The sequence below is a fragment of the Notothenia coriiceps genome, unplaced genomic scaffold (genome assembly GCF_000735185.1).
Source record: "Notothenia coriiceps isolate Sejong01 unplaced genomic scaffold, NC01 NC01_scaffold00005564, whole genome shotgun sequence".
NCBI classification, from domain to species: domain Eukaryota; kingdom Metazoa; phylum Chordata; class Actinopteri; order Perciformes; family Nototheniidae; genus Notothenia; species Notothenia coriiceps.
This window is the reverse complement of record NW_011338265.1, coordinates 10,194-16,487: the sequence shown is the minus strand read 5'-3', so window position 1 is coordinate 16,487 and position 6,294 is coordinate 10,194. Positions and strand designations below refer to the sequence as shown.

At 40.8% G+C, this 6,294-nt stretch overlaps 1 long non-coding RNA gene across 1 annotated transcript in view; it reads right to left on the bottom strand.

The window, feature by feature from the left end:
- The window catches only part of LOC104943028 (uncharacterized), an 8,232-nt gene extending 6,543 nt beyond the window's left edge, over nucleotides 1–1,689 (bottom strand). Inside the window, exon 1 of the long non-coding RNA XR_798072.1 lies at nucleotides 1,678–1,689. This is a non-coding gene — a long non-coding RNA (uncharacterized lncRNA). The remainder of the gene's footprint in view (nucleotides 1–1,677) is intronic.
- Nucleotides 1,690–6,294: the final 4,605 nt, after the last annotated feature.

The window sequence follows — 6,294 nt, the reverse complement described above, 5'->3', positions numbered from 1 at the left end:
GCTGCTGCTGGGCTGTCGGAAGATGGTGAGGAAAAGAGGCAGGCACTGTTTATTAAATATTATTATACAGAGAACAGAGTCGTCATCAATTTGTTTTAAAGCTCAATAAATAACAAAGAAGACCTCTGATCGGCACTTTTCTAATTTTGTACGGAAGATTTAAACTTTAACGGACATGTTGACCGGCGGAAAACATTTTTTAACGGAAAATGCCGCACGGTTCCCTCGTCCCTTGGAAGAGGCGGAGAGGTGGGTGTTTATCATCTGCTGGTGGACTACCTGAGAGATATACAGCAGGAGAACACGTCGTCCACCGCGGAGAATAAACAGAAGGGCAACCATGGCAACCATGCTCCGGGGTCTTCTTCGCTGCTTTTGGTGTATTTTGTAGCGGCAGCAGCGCCACTTACAGGCCTGGCATATGTACTACAGCGTTTCCAGCATTTCCAGCGGTCTAGTGTGAACGGACACATTAATGAATCAAATGCGTGTGAACGGAAGGCTTTTTTGCGTTTGCGTATGCGTTTTACCGTATACGTCCTCGTCTAAGCCAAACTATATCCGGTCACAGAGATCTGCTATTTTAAAGTAAAGTCAACACATATCGACCCTAAATATAGTCTATATTAAGAACGAGCAAAATTTTAACATATATATCGTTTTTTGTAAACATATGACAAATGTGTGAGGGTGAGGACGTCATAGCATCGTCCTATGTGCCAGGGCTTAACCCCGGACAGCCCCAGCCCAATTTAATCCCTGGGTATTTGTGAGGGAGCTCCTATGGCATTACCCCGCTGAAGCTCACCAAAGTTTAATATAATTCATAGTTCAAAATTTTGTCAATTGTTTCGTTTATTGGTCAAATACTGGTTTCTAATGGTTTCTGAGGAGTTTTACTGGAATGAAAGAGCACAGAGTACAGAAGCAACAAAGCAGCATACTGCATTAAACCTGACCTTCACAGAGAGGTTGAAGTTCATGTGGAGAGGAGGCTTCAGTAGTCTGTCTGCACTCTGTTTAGTTGTGCTATCTTAAAATCAATATAGTAAATGTGAGGTAAAGTGTGTCGCCAATGTAACCGGTTAGAACTCAAAGTTGCGATGAGGTCTTAAAATGTATGGAAAGGGTCTTAAAAAAGGTCTTAAAAGGTATTAAATTTGACCCCAGGATTTCTGCATATACCCTGTCTTTAGTCTAGTTTCCAGCACTCTGAACCCTGAAATGTTGAGTAAGTCTCATGTTTGCACAATTAACATAAATAGCGTTAATTAGCAATAAATTGCATATAGTTTTAAAAAGGTCTTGGCAGATTTGGACAACATTGGAGTGGTTTTGGTCATCAAAATCAGCACTGCGGGAGAACAAATATGGCCACTTTGTGGTTAAAACTGCCATCTTGGATCCTGAAGATGTCAAAATAGATTCAGCATCATCAATTAACTCCAAAACCACTTCAAAATTGTCCAAATCGACCAAGCCATGTTTTAACTATTGTCCACCGGCTATAATGTTAATTAATGCAACTTATACTAATTGTGCAAATTGCCCAACATATGCAGATTAGCATCCGGCAGATTCTATGTGCTGGGGTCCCTACTATACATTTCTAACATAAAACTTTAGGGTATTCAACATTTCCGGGTTTACAATAGGACTCTAATGGCGCATTTCCACTACACGGCCTCGCTCGGTATGGCTAAGCCTCGTTAGGCCTTGTTAGGACTGGGTCACTTTATGGCGCATTTCCATTACAGTTTAGGAACTGGGGTAGTATCTATGGTAACGCAGTGTAGGCGGAGCCGTGACGTCATCTTCAATGCGAAACACAAAACCAACATCAGCCGTTAGCTGTTAGCCCTCAGAGCTCACAGCTCACAGCTCCTCATATCTGTTCAGAAACTAGACAAAAGTTAAACAAGTACAAACCACAGTCTGTCTGTGTCATGGTGAATACAGTCGCTGGTTTATTTATGTCTGTAGGCCGTTGTTGTGAGTGTGGACGGTCGGACCATATATAACGTTGGCTTAGCCGATCTCCATTCAGAAAACACGCATTTTAAAAGGTTTTTCGCCTGCCGTCTGTCTGCAGAGTTGTCAAAGCGTTAATTTATGGTTTTCACGAACCGGTATCAGTATGTTGTTACTTCGGCATCATTTTAAACATGTATTAGAATTAAGGAGCTACATTCATGACGTCGACGCTTAAGCCGCTACGTATATTGTACATATCATCAACAATGGCGGCCTACTAGGAGCTGACGGACCGAACTTAATGTTGCTCCTATACTTACGAAGCCAAATTGAATTGAAGAACCACCTGTAGCGGCAATAACTTCCGATGAGTTAGCCGCTGAGAGGCTAAAATCTACTCTTTGCTGTGACGCGTTCCATGTAAGAGTCCGTAATCATTTGTAGTCCATGGTGTATAATAAAGACGAAAATCAACAATGTACAACTCCAGACCTGACACACAGTTTATGCCTTATTACTGTTATCCAGAGTGACGTAGTAAACTTTTAGCCACAGTTTTAGCAGCATTTGCCGACAACGGCAGTGGTACCCCGCTCGTGTCACAGCAGCGTTTTAGCCTACCGTTTACTAACGGGAGCTGCTGCTGGAAGTAATAATTCACTCTCTGACTGTCACACAAGCAACATCCCCTGATCCATATTCCCAATAAATTCATATTATTGTTCAGTTTAAATGTAGGATTTGGAAACATAGTGCCGAAAAGGGTTTTTGGATAGCGATAGCCACCGCAGTAGGTCTCTCTAATCAAGAACACTGTTGCATCTACCGTTTTTTATCGGCGTATTTTTCACTTTGATCTAACTTGTGTTTGCCTGATATCACAACATGTTTAGCCTAAGGATTTATAACAGCTGATAGTCTGTTGTTATTTAACACTGGCTAACGGCTTCTGCAAAACTTTATCGAGGAGGTTGACTTACACATACAAATCGGACGGAAACCTGAAGAAGGTGACCTGTCCCCCACAGTCACGTCGACTTTAACACCTACCTTTCTACCGATTACGTCGGGCGTACTGACGTAAAGGTAAGAGGTGCACCCGTAAGTGTAAAACACCTCATCTTAAGGGACAAGAGGACATCCTCCACCACCCTAACAAAATAATAAATTTATATAAATGTAAACAATTACGGAAGGGTTAATTAGGGAAAATTAACAAAATATCGGATGACATATACAAAATAAAGCTACCTATAAAGACACAAAAGACACACATTATAACATTATTTCTAAAGTACACCTGTGTATTTTACCTAAACAACTACCCTTAATTACACCTTATTAACTTGAGATATGAATTACCATGAGAGCGATAGTGATGAGTGGCTTGTGGAGATATTTGATCCTGGAGTCTTTTGCGCTAAGAACGCTAGCGTCTTAATGGCGTATTAGTCGTTTTTAACCGGCGTCTAAAAATTTTACGGCGTATAAATAGTTTTCCGGCGTAATTAGGGGCGTAAAAAGGTGTGTTGAACTCCCCTTTTTTTCAATTGAGCAGAACAGCACTGCATAGTCGAGCGCGTAGTGTCTACATTTTGTTAGTGGCATATCTCACTTGGCACACCTCGAGTGTGCTATCTCTTTTGTGGTTCTACTTTTTAGAATTTAGGTAGAGTAAATGGCGTGCTTGTAAAGATGATTTCTGGCCCCGTTTTTCACCCCCTTGATAAGACGTAGGGGCACGTTGACACCAACACTCGTATTTCTCTTTTTAGCTGCCACTGCTGGGTGAAACTAAGTAAAGTTTGTAAGCTTTTAGGAAAACGACGACGCCCTGTTTCTTTCGGTTTGCTGAGATGCGAGTGGCTCCGTAGTTGGAGGTTTTGGGAAAAGCTCCCGATGTCTTTGCTTCACTATTCGGATGTTCTAACTTTCGACCAGTCTAATTGCTTGCTCCATTTACTTTTGTCTTACTCACACACACACACACACACACACACACACACACACACACAGCACGGGTTAACGAAAATTTAATTCATTTGTTAACCTTACACAAATTAACTTATCATGTCGTTCCGGCAATTTGCATAATCACCGTCCAAGCACCACTCTCATCTTATTTATTCCTGTCGATTACTAAAATTAATTGTTTATACAGTCAGATAAGAGCGTATAAAGCGTACACACGAGATTTACTAAAGCGTACTGATAGTAGTATAAAGTCGCTGTATTTACCGTGTATACATTGATGTGCGTATAAATCTATGCAGTATTAGTTCGCAATGAAACCGCTCGTATTAGGTACAAGATCGTTCGCATTACTTCTTGAAACGGTCGAAAAAACACCTCTCCAGATATATTTGTAACAAGAGTACGAATGAGAAACACCTGTGTCGGACACTCGTGTGGAAGTAGATCCCTCCTGTCAACTGCACATTACTGAACATCACCAAGAGTCATTCAGGACATAAAACTGACAAGATCAGTACAAACATATATACTATAGTCTGACCTATTAACTGTGTCGGTACTAGGTAGAACACCTTAAGTGACACTCGTGACTAAGGCGAAACTAGCGTAAACTTCACTCGCACACTCTACCTATGGGAGAATTCAGCTGAGACACTGCAACTTGACGCGCGTCGTCAAGGGACGCCGTCGTCGCCCTAGCAACTCTCAAGGGAACTACTCCGTATTGCATTCGTCTCACGACGACTCGGCCTATAGTCTAAATAATTACGTTTTTGATAGTTTCATGTAACAATGTGGTAGTACCGTGTAATAGGCTGTAGATAGTATAGCATATTAATTATGTAGAATTTAATAATTATATATGTGTTGTACAAAAAAATGTATATAGGTTGGAAGTTTAAATATAAAATAGTTGTAACGAGCGTGTGAACCGATTTCTTGTACACACACCATTAGGTCAAATAAACATCCCGACGCGCTCTACCGGTTCACGACGACATCGTCGGTAAGTCGTCGTACGTAAAACGTCCACGTCTCCCCCTCGTCGGGGAGGGGAACTACCCGGTAGTTTTTCCGGGCCCTTTCAGAGGTTGTCTGTGGTGTTATAAGACGACGAGTTTTTGAGACTATTAGTCCCTATTTGACCGTACTAATGTTTTTGTGTGTAAGTGACACATCCTTTTATGTCTTATACGTGTGTACAGGAGATAACAGTTTTTATGTGTGTACTATAAAAATATAATTAAAGAGTATAAACACAGTGACTTTTTACTGGTACGGAGTGTCATTCTAGTAATAAGACAATGTCTGTGTGGTCTATTCTTCAATTGTAGATGACTTTACGATTCATACGGGAAAATACTCTTTATAATTTTGGTGGGAGTCATGAAGAATTCGTGACGTTATCGAGGATATATATATGACGATCACAAATCCTCAACGTGTAAGGTCCCCGAAAACAATTCCTAATCGGTCTACAAATCTCCACGACGGTGAAACGGTAGTCAACGTCGTTTAGAAAAACACGTTGAACAAAACGGGTAAACCTGATGTCTTCTCGTTCCTGTCTCTTTGTGACAGGGATTTAAAGGAGAATCCTTAATGTATCTTACCGTATCGTCCTCAGACGTTGGATATGATAGTTTTCTCGGTTAAACGGGAGAGAAGGTATTGTAAACAGATCTCGGTGTTTTAGATAAACAATCGTGTCGAATTTTGTATATCAAATGTGGTATACACGTTTTGTATATGAAATAGCGTAAATATGTTAATAGCTTTTGTTATTTCTCTTGACAACTGTGTAAAACCATAAAAATGAACAATCCTATTTCTTTTAGTGAAAAACCTTCTCCACATTGTTATGTAACCATACACATCCGGATGAAATTCTATTTAATTTGTCTTCAGACGGAGGAGTAGATAGGGACGGAGACAGGGAAAAAGACTCAGACAGTGAAGTAGACGTAGGGAGTGTAAGTAGAGAAGAAGCGGAAGTGAATACAGAAGTAGAGGAAAGAAAGAGGCCATGGGAGGACCAGAGAAAGGTGGTAATACGTCTCCTTCGGTGGCTTCCTCTACTTCAGAAGAGTAGAAAGTAAGGGAACGAGGAAAGGAGATAAGTCAAGAGACGTTTAATAGATGTTTATAAAGGTAAAAATGGGAAGAAATAATGAAAACAACTTAGTGAGTTCGATGAGACCGGGACGTTCTAAATACACTAAGTTCTTCACAAAGCGTCCGTGTAGCCTATAGTGCTTCTAAAAGGTATCCTTACTTACCTGAAGACCAACCACGAGGAGACACATGTGTGCATGACATACACCTTTGCTCCGCATTGTCAGAATT